General features: G+C 37.8%; 1 protein-coding gene and 1 pseudogene across 3 annotated transcripts in view; one reads left to right on the top strand and one right to left on the bottom strand.

Moving 5' to 3' along the window:
- Positions 1-19,790, top strand: part of MNAT1 (MNAT1 component of CDK activating kinase) — a 275,447-nt gene that overhangs the window by 50,504 nt on the left and 205,153 nt on the right. The gene's annotated exons all lie outside the window — the stretch shown is intronic.
- On the bottom strand, positions 18,985-19,583 carry LOC138164032 (large ribosomal subunit protein eL14-like; annotated as a pseudogene).

Genomic DNA, 19,790 nt, shown 5'->3' with positions numbered 1-19,790 from the left:
TACTTAGGGGCAGCCAGGTGGCACAGTGAGTAAAGAGTGCTGGCCCCAGCATTGGGAGACTTGGGATCGGTTCCGGCCTCAGATACTCAGCACCCACACAAAAACAACTGGCCATGTAACCTTGAGCAAGTTATGTAACCTCAATTGCTTTAAAAAAAAAACAAAACAAAACCTGTTCCATTTACCCCTTTTCCATATTTTTATACTCTCATACTTGCTCAGAACATTAGAAATTAGTTGTTACTTCCCTTTCTTCCTCATTTCTTCCATAGTATATTTTTTCACTCCATTTTCTTTACTTTTTTAAAACCAACCACATGGAAGAAAATTATACTCCAGGGGGTGGCTAGGTGGCGCAGTGAGTAGAACACTGGCCCTGGAGTCAGGAGGACCTGAGTTCAAATTCAGCCTCAGACACTTAACACTTACTAGCTATGTGACCTTGGGCAAGTCACTTAACCCCAATTGCCCTGACTTCCCCCCTCCAAAAAAAAGCAAAAAAAAAAAAAGAAAGAAAGAAAACCATACTCCAGAAGCTGTTTATCTGTCTTTATTCTCTCTGTTTCCCTCAAAAACAACAGAATTCTGAAGGAGCTGTTGTCTCTTCTCCCCTGATTAGACTATACACACTTCTTCATCATTGAACCCTTACCAGTTGGTCAAATGTATTTACTTTCCAAGATTTCTATTTTTTTCACTGTGTTCGCTATTCAAAGATTTTACCTAGCTTTGGTCTTTTCCTCTGGAGTCTTCTATTAATGATCTGCTTTTATCCCCTCTAATATTGATTTTTAAACTCTCTCTTTTTGATGTTTTTTCCCCCAGGTTGGTTGTTTTTCATAGTGGAAACCTTAAATTTTCTTCTAATTTTTCAGTCCTCTGATTTCTAGCATTTCTTGTCTTATGGAGTCATTGAATTATTTTTTTCGGAATGCATTTAAGGTTTTCCACCTTCTCTTCTAAGCTGTTTGTTCTCTTTGATTTTATTTAATGAAGAATTCTTCATTTCTCATAACCACTTAGAATTTTTGTAATCAAAATAACCTGTTTGATGAAGTTTTGCTTGTAGTTATGGGATAATATTTCCTTTGTGTGTGTGTGTGTGTGTGTATGTGTATATATTTGTGTTGGTATGTATGTGTATATGTATACATATATACACATATATGAAAATTTTTATTCCCCCTATTAAGTTAAAACAGTTTTTAAAACTTTTGCTTTTTTTAAGTTTTGAATTCTAAATTCTATTTTTCCCTCCTCTTCCCCTCCCTGAAATGATAAACAATGCAATATAGATTATACATGTGCAACCATGTAAAACATTTCCATATAAGTCATTTTGTGCAAGAAGACTTGAACAAAAATAAAGAATGAAGGAAAGAAAGTGGAAAATAGTATACTTCAGTCTTTAATCAGACTATCAGTTATTTCTCTGGAGGCAGATAGCATGCTTCATCATGAGTCCTTTAGGATTGTCTTGGATCATTGTATTGGTAAGACTAGCAAAGTCATTCATAGTTCTCCATTGTACAATATTACTGTTACTGTGTACAATGTTCTCCTAGTTCTGCTCACTTCATTTTCTCTCAGTTCATGTAAGTCCAGGCTTTCTGAAATCATCCTGCTCATCATTTCTTATAGCAAAATAATATTCCATCACAATTACATACCACAATTTGTTCAACCATTCCCTAATTGATTAACATCCCCTCAATTTCCAAGTCTTAGCCACCACAAAAAGAGCTTCTATAAATATTTTTGTACAGATAAATCCTTTTCCCTTTAAAAAAAAACTCTTTGGAATATAGACCTAGCAGTCATGTTGCTGGATTAGAGTATGCACAGTTTTATAGTCCTTTGAGAGATAGTTCCAAATTCCTCTTCAGAATGGTTGAATCAGTCCACATTCACCAACAGAACATCAGTGTCCCAGTTTTCCCACATCCACTCCCAATTTTCCTTTTTTGTCAGGTTAGCCAATCTGATAGTTGTGAGGTGGTACCTTAGGATAACTCTCCTTTTCTTCATTTGCTTCTTGGGCTTCTCTTAACCTATAGTACTTCTTTATAGTAATCAGTTTTATACTTTTTTATTTGTATTTCCAACCTCAGTCCTGAACTAGGACTTTGTGGTAGGTCTAGACTTCCCACCATCTTTCTTGATTAATAATCTAATCTTGATTAGATTAGTCAGGAGCCCTTCCTGTTTGGCTTATCCTTTCTTTAGTCTGGATTCTTCCTCTGTTGTACTGCATGGGGTTGCTCTCTGTTTCTTATCTTTGACTCTTTTTCCTGGTGGCTCAGCAAGAGGGCTGCCCCTCCACTCAATTTCCTTTTCCTTCACCTTGTTCCATGAACATCAACTCTGGACATTTTCTCTGGTCATCCCCTCATACCTGGAATGTTTTCCTTCCTTATCTCCTTCTCCTGGCTTCCTTCTAGTCCCAGCTGAAAATGCTACCTATAGGGAGAGGCAGGCCTGGAAGAGACCTGATCAACTCAGATGGCAAGTCCCACCAACCACAAAGGGCCACTACCAGGCCTATCACCAAAGGGCTGGGACTGGAAAGAGCAAGGTAAGAACCAAATGCAGGGGCCCCTGTCATGGACAGCAAATACTCCTGGGGCTACCACTTCATAGCCAGAAATTAAAAAAAAAAAAGCCCCTATAAGGACCTCTAAAGACCAGGATGACAGAGTGAATCTCGCCTGCTCGAACCCCCCCCCCCCAAAAAAAAAAAAAAACCATAGTAACTGTCGCCCCAGGGCAAAACCCTCTACAGTAAAGGCTTGGGATCCCTAGAGGAAGGGCATGGCTAGGGCCCTGCCTCAGAGTGGGTAGAAAGCAGACTACAAAGACTCTGGAGTCCTCCTATCCTCAGAGGGAGCAACCAAACTCAGAGGGAGACAATATGGACTCCACACCCACAGCTGAAACATCAACAGGGAACAACAAGCACAGAAAGCTCTCCTAGACGAACTCAAAAGGAACTTTGAAAACCAAATGAGAGAGATAGAAGACAAAATGAATAATTCTCTCAAAACCAAAATTGCAGAATTAGAAAAACATTATAATGAAGAAAACCTCTCTCTAAAAAGAAAAGTGTGTGATATGGAAAAGGAGCTCCAAAAATTAACCAAGGAAAATGATTTGCTAAAAACTAGAATCAACCAAATGGAAACAAATAACTTTATGAGGAACCAAGAATTAGTCAAACGGGGGTGGCCAGGTAGCACAGCGAGTGAGAGCACTGGCCCCAGTGTCAGGATGATTTGGGGATCGAATCCGGGTTCAGACACTTAGCACCCACCCAGAAACACCTGGCCGTGTAACCTTGAGCAAGTTACTTAACCCCAGTTGCTTTAAAAAAAATGAAAAAAAAAAAGAATTAATCAAACAAAGCAGAAAAAATGAAAAATTAGAAAAAGAGGTAAAATATCTCAATGGAAAAATAATTGACATGGAAAACAGATCCAGGAAAGATAAACTGAGAATCAGAGGCCTACCAGAAAATCATGATGAAAAAATGAGCCTGGACAACATTCTCCAAGAGCTTGTTAAGGAAAACTGCCCTGAGGTACTAGAACCTGAGGGTAAAATAAAAATCGAGAGAATCCACTGGACACCTGCTGAAAGAGATCCCAAACTGAAAACTCCTCAAAATGCTGTGGCCAAACTCAAGAACTACCAGATAAAAGAGAAAATACTTCAACCAGCCAGAAAGAAACAAATCAAATATCGAGCACAGGATTTGGCAGCCTCTACACTGAAAGATTGGAGGAAGTGGAATACAATTTTCTGGAAGGCAAAAGAGCTCAGGTTACAACCAAGGATCACATACCCAGAGAGACTGAGCATATTCTTCCAGGCAAAGAGATGGTCATTCAATGATATAACAGAGTTCCAGACCTTCCTGATGAAAAAGCCAGAACTCAATGGAAAATTCACCCTCCAATTAGGAGATGCAACAGTAACGTAGAAAGGTAAACAAAGAAAACACACACACACACACACCCTGCTATTTGATAAGAGCAAACTGGTTATAGACAAGTAGAGGGTATGAGTATAAAATATACAAAATGACGATAAAAAAATCTTATTAAAGGCCACAAAGGGTCTGCAATAAAAGAAGAGGAATGAATGAAGTGGAAAAGGGTAAATTATGCTACACAAAGAGGCATAAAAACAGTATAGCAAAGGAAAAGAAAGGAGGTAGATGAGAATCATATGAGCTTTTCCCTCATTGGTTCTGGTGCAAGGAGGGAATAACAACCAGTTAAGCATAGGACTCTATGGAGAAAAAAATGCAAAAAAGTATCATTTTAGAGGGAAAGAGGGGAGGGAGGGGAGCTTTGCATAAGATTTGTTCCTGTCACTCTTGGTGCGAAGAAGAAATAACATACTTCATTAAGTATAAAAATATCCTATAGGAGGGGGAAAGGGCTCCGAAAGGGGTGGGGTTGGTTAGTAGGGAGGGAAGAAGTAAGGGGAAAGGGGAGGAAAAGGGAGGAGGGTTGATAAGGGAATACTGAGGGAGGCAGTGGTTGAAAGGAAAACTATTAAGGGGGGGAAGGGAGAAGGGGGAAATATATGAGCATTAACAGGGGAGGGAATAGGATGGAGGGAAAGAAACAGATAACAATCCTAACTGTAAATGTGAATGGAATGAATTCTCCCATAAAATGGAGACAGATAGCAGAATGGATTAGAAATCTTAATCTTACAATATGCTGTTTACAAGAAACACATCTGAAACAGGGATACACACAGGGTAAAGGTAAAAGGCTGGAGTAAAATATATCATGCTTCAGCTCAAGCAAAAAAAGCAGGGGTAGCAATCCTTATCTCAGGTAAAGCAAAAGCAAAAATTGACCTAATTAAAAGAGATAAGGAAGGAAATTATATCCTGTTAAAAGGCACCATAGAGAATGAAGCAATATCACTACTTAACATGTATGCACCAAGTGGTATAGCATCCAAATTCCTAGAGGAGAAGGTAAAGGAATTAGAGGAAGAAATAGATAGCAAAACTGTACTAGTGGGAGACCTTAATCTACCCCTCTCTGAACTTGATAAATACAACCTTAAAATAAACAAGAAGGAAGTTAAGGAGGTTGAACAGAATTTTAGAGAGGGTAGGTATGATAGATCTCTGGAGAAAACTGAATGGGGATAAAAAGGAATATACTTTCTTCTCAGCAGTTCATGGCACATACTCAAAAATTGACCATGTTTTAGGGCATAAAAACCTCACAATTCTATGCAGTAAGGCAGAAATATTAAATGCATCCTTCTCAGATCATGATGCAATAAAAATTATACGCAATAAAGGGGCATGGAAAGACTAAAAACTAATTGGAAATAAAACAATTTAATCCTACAGAACGAGTGGGTCAAAGAAGGAATTATAGAAACAATTAGTAATTTCATTCAAGAAAATGATAATAATGAGACAACATACCAAAATTTGTGGGATACATTAAAGGCAGTTCTTAGGGGAAGTTTTATATCCCTGAGTGCATACATGATTAAATTAGAGAAAAGGGAGGTCAATGAATTGGGCATGCAATTGAAAAATCTAGAAAAAGAACAAATTCAAAATCCCCAATTAAATACTAAATTAGAAATATTGAAAACCAAAGGAGAGATTAATAAAATTGAAATTAAGAAAACTATTGAATTAATAAAACTTAAGAGGTGGTTTTATGAAAAAACCAACAAAATTGATAGACCCTTAGTCAATATGATAAAAAAAAGAAAGAAGAAAACCAAATTATGAGTATCAAAAATGAAAAGGGTGAATCTACCTCCAATGAAGAGGAAATCAAAACAATAATTAGGAATTATTTTTCCCAATTGTATGTACATAAATTTGACAGTCTTAGGGAAATGGATGAATATTTACAAAAATACAAGTTGCTCAGATTAACTGAAGAGGAAGTAAATTACTTAAATAACCCCATCTCAGAAAAAAAAATTGAACAAGCTATCAGTCAACTCCCTAGGAAAACATCTCCAGGGCCAGATGGGGGGGAGGGGAGGGAGGGAGACAAAATGTGAAACTCAAGGAATTGTGGAATTGAATCCTGTAAACTAAAAGTAAACAAATTAATTAAAAAAATGCTACCTATAGGATGCCTTTCCTGACCCTTCTTATTTCTAGTGCCTTCCCTTTGTTAATATTTTCTTATTTATACTATATATAGTTTATTTTGTATATATTTGCTTGTTGTGTCTTTCATTAAATTGTGATCTCCCTGAGGGCAGGGACTGTTTTTCTTTCTTCAGATTGCTAGTGCCTGACACATACTAGGTGCTTAATATATTTATATATATATATATATATATATATATATATATACACACACATATATATTATCTATTAATATTAATAAATGTAATAACAAATGAGTGCTTCATTGACTATTTTATTTTTTTGGTCTTTATTAATTCGTTTGTTTACTTTTAGTTTACAAGATTCAGTTCCAGAATTCCTTGAGTTTCAAATTTTCTCTCCCTTCCTTCCCCCCACCCCCCAATGCGGCATACAATGAAGTATAGGATCTGCAAGTAGCTACCATGTTTCTTAGGAATGAAGAGGGGGGGAGAGAGCAGTGTCTTGTTTTTTGTCAGCATTTAGAAATATAACTTTTTTTTTTTTTTGCCTTTTGGAGGGCAGTTGGTGTTAAGTAACTTGCCCAAGGTTACACGGCTAGTTTTTTCTTGTGTGGATGTTAAGTCTCTGAGGCCGTAACCGAACTTGGGTCCTCCTGACTCCAGGGCCAACGCTTTACTCACTGTGCCACCAAGCCACCCAGAAATATAACATCTCACATAAGACTAAATACTTGGTGAGAATAACAGTGTTGTAGACTATTATTCTTGTAGACTGGAAGACCTAGATTCATATTCTACCCCTGAACTACCTGTATGACTGTGCAAGTAATTTAAACAATATGAGTCTCCAAGTAACTTTCTGAGACAGTAAGTTATAGATGAGGCATAATCTTGAAATCAGTGATCCTTGATGAATACATCAATGAGAATGATTTGGTATTTTAATAGAGTTAGAGCCTTGATGATATTTTAATTTGGCTACATTACATTTGTGCTTGCCTTGCCTTTGTATGTTTTCTTACTTAGTAATCAAACAATGAAATAGATCCCAAATTTTAGCAAGTAATAATTGAGCAAAATTATATCTCTCTATTATTACATGTAGTTCAGAATTACAATGACCAGGAAGCAGTATTAATGTGACTAACTTAATGTTTTAATTCTGATATACAAATATAACATAATCTTTACTTTTATTCATAATGTTAGAAAAATGAATATTGTTCAAAACAAGAACTTCTTTCATTATGGTTATTTAATAAGCAATTTAAGCTTTATGTAAGCTAGTTTTATTTAAGCTCTAGAGATAACCACATGGAATTTGTCTTTCAATGACAGTTATTTACTCTTTAGACTTATGTTGAATGACAAATTTTTATTTGAATTAAATTTATTAGGAAATAATGAAATTAAATAATGATGCTATTTAGATTTTATTTCTTTGATGGTTTATCAATGTTATTTATAACTGCATAGGAAATAAGAAAGTAATGCTTTGGAGATATTGAGAAAAAGCATTGGGAAATCATAGTAAGCACTGACAAGTATATTATATATGTAAACAGAAATTTTAAGATATTTGTTTTAATAACCTGGTAAAGCTTTGGTTCAAGAGCTGTTTCTCTTGTGATAGTTGAGACTTCTAATATGTGAACAGATCAAAGTGATGGATTTTATATTCTTTTTGAAATGTTCATAGTGTGATGTCAGATTGATAATATCATAGATACCTAAACTAAAATTATCTTCATATTTAGGTGAGAAGAGGAATTTATTGATAAAAATATGCTAAGAACCCTTGTAATTATGTAGCTTTGAGTATTGATCTTTGCACTTGAATCAGATATTCTTTTTGCTGTCCTTCCACTCTCTTCCATTCCACCTTATGGCCTGGGATCAATCCTGGAGATAGAAGTTCTTATAGCCAGTGTTAGATAGTGGTAATGAAGTTCTTCATCACTGTCAACTGGAGATTAGTCTCAGGAGAACCTCAGATATCTCCCCTTAAAATGTAGGGTGTAGGGAAGGGAGGGAAATCCGTTCAATTGAGGAATTGCATCTTGCAGGCATTTATGATGGGGCTTTCATATCTCAGTGGTTTGTATTTGCTGCTCAGGCTTTATTGTGAATTTGAAGACTTTTTTTATCTGTAGGAATTTCTAGAATGTTTTCCTTCTGTGAACTGGAGATTGGGAATATTTTTAAAAAGGTATCGCATGTGTTTATAACATCTACAAATTTATATTACTTATTTAACATTTTTATGTTAAAATATGATGTTATGACTCAAAAATATGTATTTTAGAATAGGATTAGGGGCTAGACCCTAGGAGTATAGGCCATTCCTGAGTGAGAAAACTCCTTCAGATATCAATGCAGCTTAGCATCTTTTGTGCAATTTTTTTGACCATCTAGCATCTACCATGTACCTGAACATCTTCATATGTCCAGTGGAATTCTTATACTTTCCAGACAGCCTAACTATACTAATGTTAACACTGAAACCCAATTCTTTTTTTTTATCTGTTTTTTGCTGAACTGTTTTATTTTATGTTTTTTAAATTTTTATTTTGTTTCTCCTATTAATTCTTTTTTCCCCCATTTTTCAAATGCTTTATTAACTTCTGATTTACATCATTCATTTCCACCAGATTCGGAGTTACAAATTTTCCCCCCGTTTTTCCCCTACCTACCACCCCAAAATAGCAGTCCCACAGGATATCCCATCTTTCAATATGTTCTCTCCCATATTTTCTCCCATACCCCTTTCAACTTTTCCAGGAGGGCATGGTGGATCTCTATGTCCCAGTGCCTGTATATCTTATTTCCCAATTACATGTAAAATAGTATTAATAATAGTATATATATTTAAACATTTGATTTTAAAACTTTGAATTCCAGATTCATTCCTTTCTTCCCTTGTCACCCACCCTTACTGGAAAGATAAGCAGTTCAGTATAGGTTGTATATGTGTAGCTAACCCAAAACATTAACATAGTAAATATATTGTAAAAGACTGAGTATATTTCCCTCCCTCCTATCCCACCTCCCACTTGTGCTATTCTCTACTTTGATCCTGTCTCTTTTCAAATGTGAATGCTTCCAACTCCCCCCCCCCCCCCGCCCAGCCTGCCCTCATTTCCGTCATTCCCCCCTCTGATCCCCTTCCCCCCTATTCTCCTGTAGGGAGAGATACCCTGTTTAGTGTGTATGTCATTCCTCCCTAAGCCAAATTCAATGAGAATAAGGTTGACCCATTCCCTTTTGCTTTCCTATTCTTCCCCTCCATTGTAACCATTTTCCTTTGCCTCTTCTTTATGAGATTGTTTACCCCATTCTGTCTCTCCCCATCTCCTCTCATTAAATTCCTCTCTCACCTCTTAATTTCACCTTTTAAGTATCATCCCTTCCTGTTAAATTGATCCTGTATCATCCCTTCCTGTTAAATTGAGCCCTCTATCTATGTATTCCTGTAAACTATTATATTATTTTAAGTATCTTCCCTTCCTGTTAAATTGAGCCCTCTATCTATGTATACCTGTAAACATATATATCATTTTAAGTATCATCCCTTCCTGTTAAATTGAGCCCTCTATCTATGTATACCTGTAAACATATATATATACACACACATTCACATATGTATTCACATGCCCATATACCCTCATATATAGACATTATTTTCATATATATATATATATTTTTTTTTTTTTCTATTCCCTTCTACTATTTTCATACTGACAAAAGTTTCATCAGTTACAATTATTGTTTTTCCATGTAGGAATGTTAATAGTTCTATTTTAATAAGTTCCTTATGATTTCTTTTCCCTGTTTACCTTCTCATGCTTCTCTTGCTTCTTGCATCTGAATGTCAAATTTTCTATTCAACTCTGGTTTTTTCAGTAAGAATGCTTGAAAGTCCTCTATTCCACTGAATGTCCATATTTTCCCCTGAAACATGACACTCAGTTTTGCTGGGTAGGTGATTCTTGGTTTTAATCCCAGCTCCTTTGACCTCCAGAATATCATATTCCAAGCCCTTTGATCCCTCAGTGTAGAAGCTGCCAGATCCTGGTTCATCCTGATTGTGTTTCCACAATATTGAAATTGTTTCTTCCTGGCTGCTTGTAATATTCTCTCCTTAATCTGGGAATTCTAGAACCTGGCTATAATATTCCTAGGAGTTTTCTTTTGGGGATCTTTTTCAGGAGGTGATCAGTGGATTCTTTCAACCTCTATTTTGCTCCTCTGGTTCTAAAATATCAGGACAGTTTTCTTTGAGAACTTCCTGGAGGATGATTTCTAGGTTCTTACTTTGATCATGGCTTTCAGGTAGTCCAATAATTTTTAAATGATCTCTCCTGGATCTATTTTCCAGGTCAGTGGTTTTTCCCATGAGATATTTCACATTGCCTTCTATTCTTTCATTTGTTTGGATCTGTTTAACAGAATCTGGATTTCTCATAAAGTCATTAGCTTCCATTTGCTCCAATCTAATTCTGAAGCAATGATTCTCCTCATTGAACTCTTGAGATTCTTTTTCCATCTGATAAATTTGGCTTTTTAAAGCATTCTTCTCATTGCCTTTGGAGCCTCTTTTGCCATTTGAGTTAGTCTATTTTTTAAGGTGTGATTTTCCTCAGTCAGGCTGTTGACTCTTATTTCGTTATTTTCTTGCATTGTTCTCATTTCTCTTCCCAATTTTTCCTCCACTTCTCTTATTTGCTTCTTAAGTTCCTCTATGTCCTGTAATCAGCTCATATTTTCCTTTGAAGCTTTTGGTGCAGGAGTTCTGACTTCACTGTCTTCCTCCTGTTCCATGCTTTGCTCTTTTTTATCCCCAAAATAGGAGTCTAATGTTGGAATCTTCTGTCTGCTTTGTTTCCTTTGCCTGGTCATGTTGCCCCTCAGTCACTTGACTCCTGGGCTTTTTGCCACACTAGGACTCTGCCACCAGACAGGGGAGCTTTCGTCCCAAACGCTGGGGTTTTCTCAGCTGCCAGAGGTATTTTATGGGTGCCCTCTCTGAGGTTTCCACACGCTCTAGCAAATTGGACACATACCCCAGGACCCCACCCTGGACTGCAATCCAGATCCAAGCAGGTTAAAGCAAGAGTAATTACCCCTCAGACTGGTCGCATGGTCTCCGTACACTCTGTAGGCCAGGAGCTGAAGCTGCCAAGTGGCGCTGCTGTCCCTGGCGTCTGAGTGGCTTCTCACCCGGGGGGGGGGGGAAGCCAATGCACTCCCACTTACTGGGTTCTAAAGTCCAGACTGCACTGACTTATCACTCTGTTCTTCCCTTCTATGTGTTGATAATTATGGAAACAGCCACAGCTGCTGCTGATCTGGAGTCCCTCCAGCCAGCGGGTGGTCAGGCCTGCCGGGCCTGGCCTTGTCTTTCATAATGCTGCGCTGGCCAATTCCTGCCAGCCTGCTGGGCTGTCCTCAGTGGGAGTTTAGCTTCTCTGTGTCATTTTGTGGGTTCTGCAGTTCCAAAGTTTGTTCAGAGTCCCCTTTTCACTTTGATTGGGGAAGGTGGAAGCCCCAGCCTGCTGGAAGGTTGTGCTTCCACTCCGCCATCTTGACTCTGCCCCCCAGAAACCCAATTCTTTTTCACTTTCTATAAATGTCCCAAACATTACGCCAATTCTGAATGTACTGAAATCTAAATGCTACTTACTGTTCCCATTTTCATTAAGGACAAATCAAAATAATATTTTTTTTTTCCCTCTGTTTTCAGTGAGAAATTATTTCTCATTTTTTCATTCTGAGTAATAATGTTTTAATGTGTCAGATCTTTATTAAATTCAACCATTACGGGGCGCTAGGTAGTGCAGTGAATAGAGTCCTGGCCCTGGAGTCAGGAGGACCTGAGTTCTAATCTGGCGTTAGACACAACACATACACACACACACACACACACACAAAACTAGCTGCGTGACCTTGGGCAAGTCATTTAACCCCAATTGTCCTCCAAAAAAGGTAAAAAAAAATGACAAAAAAATTCAACCAGTACAAACCTCAGGCACTTTCTAAAAGGTTGATATCTACACCATTTAGCGATGGTATACTTTTGTATTATGTGATCTTACAGAGTAATATGCCCTCAGCAATCCAGAAGAATGCCACCTTTTGAAAATTGTTTAGAGTTATACAAATAGTTTAATTGAAAATATAACTGTATGATCATTTGCCAGGCATGCCTTTGAAATCATCACACACAAGAGACTAACTGAACAGTAACAGCTGTCTTTCTGATTTATTTCACACCATGTAAAACAGGAGACATCTCTTCATTTTCAGTTAATTTCAAATCTGAGACTGTAGCAGCACTGTACATATTCTAGGGCTACCCTGTGGATATATCCATTCCCATATACACCTCCCTCACTGCATTGGAATTGTTTCTTTTTTCTTCTTAGCCCACTATTCTTTTTCTGTTCCTGTAACTGAATCATCACATTGACACCTGTGCAAGTGGGATGCTTATTTTTAGATAAATGTAATCACTTTATTCATTACTACAGTATTCACTAAAGTTAGACATTCTTGTCTAATGGAATTTGTAAGTTCATTTGCACTTTGCATGAATTAAGTTTGATATCATTCATCAGCAGAAACTCCTACACCCCTTTCAGTGTTTTCCCATTTCTCCTCATCCACTCTACTGGGAATTCTTTTCTTTCTGAGACCAGAGGTCACCTTCCTCTCACTGCTAGTTCTTGATTTGACCCTGTTTTTATCACTCACTCTTATGTATTTCTTTGTTCTTCACCTTCTTTGTATCTCTTTATGTTGTAACCTCCCTCCCTCCCCTCCTCCTCAGGCAGTGTTGTCAATTTCTCTCCACCTCTTCACCTTTCCCTCTACCAGGTTTTTCCCTTTACCCCTGTGTCCTTCTGTAGGTTTAGAAAGAAATCTCTTCCTGGTCTCTCTTGTTGCTGTTATTGTCTTTTACTGCTACATTTATTCATTCTTCCTGCATTTCTTTTGTTTGGGGTATTTCAGAGGCAAATTATCTTTTTAGTTCTGATTTTTTTCCCCTAAAAATGTTTAAAATTCTTCTTTATCATTAGATATCCATCTTTTGTTTTGTAATGTTAAGCTCAGAGTTGCAAGGCTAGGTCATCTTGGGCTGCATCCTGAGCTTCTTTGCTCCAGGGAACACATTATGCCATTCCCTCCTCTTTTTTTCTAGTGGGTATGGAATAGTCTAGAATTATTTGAATGTCTTTTACTTTGTCTTTGAAGGTTTTTCTCATCTTTTTAGATGGCTTATAGAATCTACTATTTCTGAACTGAATTGTTAAATTTCCCCACTATGTGTCTTGGAGTTTGCATCCTTGGTTTTTTTCCTGGAGGCAATCTGTGAATTCTTTCAATTGGAGTTTTATTTTCTATGTTCAGAAGTTCTGAGCATTTCCCTTCTATAATTTCCTTCATTACGGTGTTAAGTTTTTTGTTCTGTTGTACTTTTCTGGGAGACCTATAGTTCTTAGGTTATCTCTCTACATCCTTTCATTCAGTGCAGTATTTTTTGGATTGCATCGTGAGCATATTTCTTCTTAATGTTACGGTTTTTTGCTTCTCTTCTTCTAGATTTTTTGTCACTTTTGTGTATTTCCATTTCCAATATATTATTTTCTCCTTTGATTCTTTGATGAGGCTTGCTGTTGCATATTCAATTTTTTTATTTTGTTTATATTATTTTTGTTGTGCCAGCACATAAATTCCACTCTTGTTGAACAAAATTCCACCTTCCATTCCCTAATTGATCTGTAAGCAGGCATTTTTAGCACAACTCCACCTTCCATTCCCCTAATTGATCTGTAAGCAGGAATTTCAGTATAACCCATCCTTCCCTCCCCTAATTGATCGGTGGACGGGAGTTTCAGCCTAGGGTAAAATCCCTGCTCCATTCTTCCCCATCCCCTGCCCACCCACCCCCTACGGGATGTTCCCCATCTCCACCCATTCTGGGTTCCCTATAAGTCAGCCTAGGAAAAATTTCTGGGGGCATGGGAAAATTCAAATATACACTGACCAATCACTGATTGTAGTTTCTGCTTATGTAACCTGACTATTGTAATCTCTTTAAAAACCGTCATATTGTTCATGCCAACTCACTGTCTGATTTGGGTATGTGACCCTGGCAGTCCCGTGGTAATAAAAATCCAGTTCCAATTTTAATCTCAGGGATCTTCTGTCTCGCTCCTTTATGCTCTATATAATTAGAGGCCCCAGAGAGATCTCTGGCACTGCAAAGATCCCCAAAGAAGAAGAGCTCTCGGCCAGGGGGAGATAGGCATCTACTCCCCCTCGATCCCTAGTGGGGCTAGCCCCTGATGATGTTCCAGGACCCCCGGTCTTGAGGAGGGAAAGATTGCTTCTGCCTCCTGACTTCGACTTGCTCCTCCTTCGGCCTTTCATGGATCCAGGACCTCCAGTTTGGGGATGAGTAAAAATCTGTTCTGGTTAAAATTCTGTTCTGGAGGGGGGAGGGCTAGACATAGCCATTTTCATCTCCTCCCCGGGCGAAGCTTGAGACATCAAAGCCTCTCGACTGTCAGTATTCTTCTTAATGTTTGTATGTTGTTTATGTGTCCTACGGTTGCTTGAGCTCATTTGCTTCCTGTTCAGAATCTGCGGGAGACGAACAAGCAGCTAGGGACTATTTGTCGGTATGTATCCTATGCTTGTAAAGTTTTGTCTTGAGCTCATTTGCTTAAAGCCTCCCCATTTTTATTCTGCAAAGCAGGTATTCGAGTGGCTATCAGACAAGCACCTTCAAGGGAGCTTTTCTGATTTCCATTGGGAAGACATATTTGTTTATAAGACTATACTGTTTGTCTGTCTTTTCGTCCTAGAACATGGGAGGTTCAGCCAGTACATCAAAAACTCCCCTGGGTTGCATCGTAAGCCATTTTAGAGTAGCCTATCAGGACGGGGCAGATTATGGGGTCCCCTTGAAGAAGAGGAAAGTCATTTCTTATTATATGAATGGGTGGCCCACGTTTGGGGTGGGCTGGCCCCCTCAGGGAAGTTTCAACAAGGAAATTACCCAATCCGTGTGGCGGGTGGTCCCAGGGAATCCAGGACATCCAGATCAGTTCGCTTATATTGATGTCTGGGTAGATCTCATCACCCATCCCTCTCCCTGGCTTAGGAACTGTTCCTTCCAAAGGGGCATCCGCATCCTTGTGGCCTACCCGCTCTCCGATACTCCTAAGACAAAACCTCCCGCAAAAATCCTACAGGGTCATAGGGAGGAGATAAGTTTCTTACCTCCCAGAATTGTTGTGAGGATCAAATCAAATATTTATAAAGTGCTTAAACCCAGTGCCTGGGACATGGTGAATAAATGTTATGCATAAATGGCAGTTTTATTATTGTTCTTTTTCTTTGGTGATACACACACACATATGTAATGTAAACTGGTCTGGATAAAAACATATCATACAGAGAGTAGAGATCTGCTCATCCTATCCTGTAAAGGAAGCTTTTCCCGACCTCTATTTTAATTCCTATTTCCCCCCTACATGGCTTGCTTTGCATATATTTGTCTGCACCCTTAGACTGTGAACTGAATAACATTCATAATAATGGACATTCTTGTTTCACCCCCGATGTTATTGGCAATGCATCTAGCTTATCCCCATTACATATAACGCTTGCTGATGGTTTTAGGTAGATGTTACTTACCAATTTAAGGATGGCTTCTTTTATTCCTGTGCTCTGTGGCGTTTTTAATAAGAATGGGTGTTGTATTTTGTCAAAAGCTTTTTCTTTATCTTTTGAGATAATCATAGGGTTTCTGTTAGTTTTATGGTTGATATGGTCAGTTATGCTGATAGTTTTCCTGCATTCCTGGTATAAATCCTGCCTGATCAAAGTGTATTATTCTTGTGATATGTTGTTATAATCTTTTTACTGATATTTTATTTAAAAAAATTTTTTTTTGCTTTTTTCTTTTTGGAGGGCAATTAGGGTTAAGTGACTTGCCCAAAGTCACACGGCTAGTAATTGTGTCAAGTGTCTGAGATCAGGTCTTCCTGACCAGGGCTGGTGCTCTATTCACTGCGCACCTAGCCTCCCCATTTAAAATTTTTGCATCTATATTCATTCGGGAAATTGGTCTGTAATTTTCTTTCTCTGTTTTGACTCTTCCTGATTTTGGTATCAGTATCATATTTGTATTGCAAAAAGAATTTGATAGGACTCCTTATTTACCAATTTTCCTAAATAGTCTATATAGTGAGATTTTTTCCTAGGGAGTTCATTGATGGCTTGTTCAATTTCTTTTTTGAGGTGGGATTATTTAAGTATTTTACTAACTCCTTTGTTAATCTTGGCAATTCATATTTTTATAAATATTCATCCATTTCACTAAGATTGTAAAATTTATGGGCATACAGTTGGACAAATAATTTCTAATTATTGTTTTAATTTCCTCTTCATTAGTGGTGAATTCATCCTTTTCATTTTTGATACTGTTAATTTGATTTTCTTCTTTTTCAATAAAATTAACCAAAGGTTTATCAGTTTTATTGTAGTTTTTTTTAAAACCAACTTTTAGTTTTATTTATTAGTTCAATAGTTTTTTTTAACTTCAATTTTATTAATCTCTACTTTGGTTTTCAGTATTTCTAATTTGGTATTTAATTGTGGATTTTTAATTTGTTCTTTTTTTTACCTTTTTCAGTTGCATGAATCATTTATTAATCTCCTCTATTTTATTCATGTAAGCATTCAGAGGTATAAAACTTCCCCTAAGAACCTCGTTTGTTGTATTCCGTAAGTTTTTATACATTGTCTCATTATTGTCATTTTCTTGAATGAAGTTATTGATTGTTTCTGTGATTTGTTGTTTGACCTGCTCATTCTCTAGGATTAGATTATTTAATTTCCAATTAATTTTTAGTCTATCTTTCCATGACCCTTTATTACATCTAATTTTTATTGCATCATGATCTGAAAAAGGATGCATTTAATATTTCTGTTTTTCCGCCCTGGATTATGAGGATTTTATAGTCTAGTACATGGTCAGTTTTTGTTTATGTGCAATGTACTGCTGAGAAAAAGGTATATTCCTTTCTATCCCCATTCAGTTTTCTCCAGAGGTCTACCATATCTACCTTTTCTAAAAGTCCGTTTACCTGTTTATCTTCTTTCTTGTTTATTTTGCGGTTAGATTTTAAGTTTAGAGAGGAGGAGGTTGAGGTCCCCCAGTAGTGTGGTTTTGCTGTCTATTTCTTCCTGTAACTTCCTTAACTTCTCTAAGAATTTGGGTACTATATCACTTGGTATATATATGTTCAGTAATGATATAGTTTCATTTTCTATGGTGCCTTTTAGCAGGATATAGTTTCCTTCCTTATCTCTTTTGATTAGATCAATTTTTGCTTTTGCTTTGTCTGAGATTAGCATGGCTACCCCTGCTTTTGTTTTTCCTTCATTTGAAGCATAGTCTCTTCTACTGCAGCCTTTTTCCTTTACCCTGTGTGTGTCCTCCTGCTTCAAATGTGTTTCTTGTTGGATTATGATGTCGTCTTCTTTTTTGTGGGAGAGTTCATCCCATTCACATTCACATCCATGATTACTATCTGTATCTTTTTCTCCATCCTGTCCCCCTCCCCATTTATGCTTTTATTTCTCCCTTCTTTCTTTCCCTCCTCAAAAGAGTTTTGCTTTTGAGCACTGCCTTCCTCTTTCCCTTCTATCAACCCCCTCCATTTTCTTTCCCTTACTACTTCTTCCCTCCTTTCTAACCACTCCCTTTCTTTTCTTTTCTCTTTCCCCTCCTATTGCCTGTAGGGCAAATTAGATTTCTGTACTTAACTGAGTATGTTATTCCCTCCTTGAGCCAAATCTGATGAGAGTTAAGTTCAAACAATGCTCATCTCTCTCCCTTCTTTCCCTCTCCTCTAATGTTTTTGTGCCTCTTCGTGTGATATAATGTACCCTTTTCTGCCTCCTCATTTCCTCTTCTCCTATTACCATCCTTTTGCATCCTTTAATTAGGTTTTTAATTATCACATCATTTAAATTATATCTACTCTCTCTCTATATATATCTATACATGTCCCTTTTGTAATAAAGATACAATTCTCAAGATTTACAAGTATCATCTTCCCAAGTAGGGATATAAACAGTTTGCCCTTATTGAATAACATGTTTTTTTTTTTTCTACCTGTTTGCCATTTCATGCCCCTCTTGAGTCTTGTATTTGAAGATCAAATTTTCCATTGAGCTCTGGTGTTTTCTTCAGGAAGATCTGGAAGTCCCTTATTTCATTGAATATCCATCTCCTTGCCTGAAAGATTTTGCTCAATTTTACTAGGTAGTTGATCCTTGATTGTAGTCCAAGCTCCTTTGCCTTATGGAATATCATATTCTAATCCCTCTGGTCTTTTAATGTAGAAACTGCTAGGTCCTGTGTGATACTGACTTTAGTTCTATGATATTTGAATTGTTTCTTTCTGGCTGCTTGCAGTGTTTTCTCCTTGAGTTGATAATTCTGGAATTTGTCTACAGTATTCCTTGGAGTTTTCAGTTTGCGATGTCTTTCAGGAGGTGATTGGTAGATTCTTTCGTTGACTATTTTGCCCTCTGGTTCTAGGATCTCAGGGCAATTTATCTTGATGATTTCTTCAAAGATACTGTCCAGGCTCTTTTTTTCATCATGGCTTTCTGGTAGACCAATAATTCTTAAGTTATCTCTCCTGGATCTTAAGTTATCTCTCCAGGTCAGTTGTTATTCCAGTGAGATATTTTACGTTTTCTTCTATTTTTTTCATTCTTTTGATTTTGTGTGAATGATTCTTTTTTTGGTAGGAAAATCTTTATTTGATTTTGGGCAGCCTCTTATTTTTTGGCCTTTGGAGCAGCTGCCTTCTGGGCGGGTGCCTTTTGGGCAGGTCCCTTCTTGGCTGACCTTCTGGCCGGAGGCTTTCTGACCCTTCTGGCCCTCAGCCTTCTTTGAGGGGATCTTCTTGGTGGAGACCTTTGTAGCAAGTGCCTTCTGGGTGGCTCCCATCTTGGGAGACCCCTTCTGGGTGGATGCCTTCTGGAGATACTTCACTTAATGCTTGATATTTCTATTTCTCATTTTCTTGGCCTTCATGACTTTGTAACCGTCAAAATCTGTCATCTTCACTTTCCGTTCTCTGGCTTTGATCTTCTTGGCCCATCTCGTGGCTTTCCATTTTTTATCGATCTTTTCTTTCTCCCACATGGCCTGGCCCGGTCATACTTCTGACGGGCACTGTGTGGGAACTTGAGCACAAAGTCTGTGAGTTGCATACACTTAAGTGGCATGACCTGCCTCCTCATACTGCTGCAGGGACCATTAACCAAAGCCTGGTTCTGGTGATCACGTCCACAATGGCCACCAGCTTGCTGGCGTGTGACCCGAAGGAGATATAGGCTATGCGGCCAATCTCCACATAGTGCTTGAACACCATCTTGGTGGTGTGGAACAAGAAGGAAGGGCCTGCAAAGGACTGTGCATGCATAGACTACTCCAGCAGGCACCTACGACTTGGTGTGAATGATTCTTTTTTTTTTTTTTAAAGCAATTGGGGTTAAGTAACTTGCTCAAGGTTACATGGCCAGTTATTTCTAGGTGTGGTGCTGAGTATCTGAGACCGGATTTGATCCAGGTCATCCCG

The sequence above is a fragment of the Petaurus breviceps genome, unplaced genomic scaffold (genome assembly GCF_028583685.1).
Source record: "Petaurus breviceps papuanus isolate PSGF00001 unplaced genomic scaffold, PetGlider_PUasm1.0 189, whole genome shotgun sequence".
In the NCBI taxonomy this organism is placed as follows: domain Eukaryota; kingdom Metazoa; phylum Chordata; class Mammalia; order Diprotodontia; family Petauridae; genus Petaurus; species Petaurus breviceps.
Note: the sequence above shows the minus strand (reverse complement) of the source record. Positions and strands in the feature narration are given on the sequence as shown.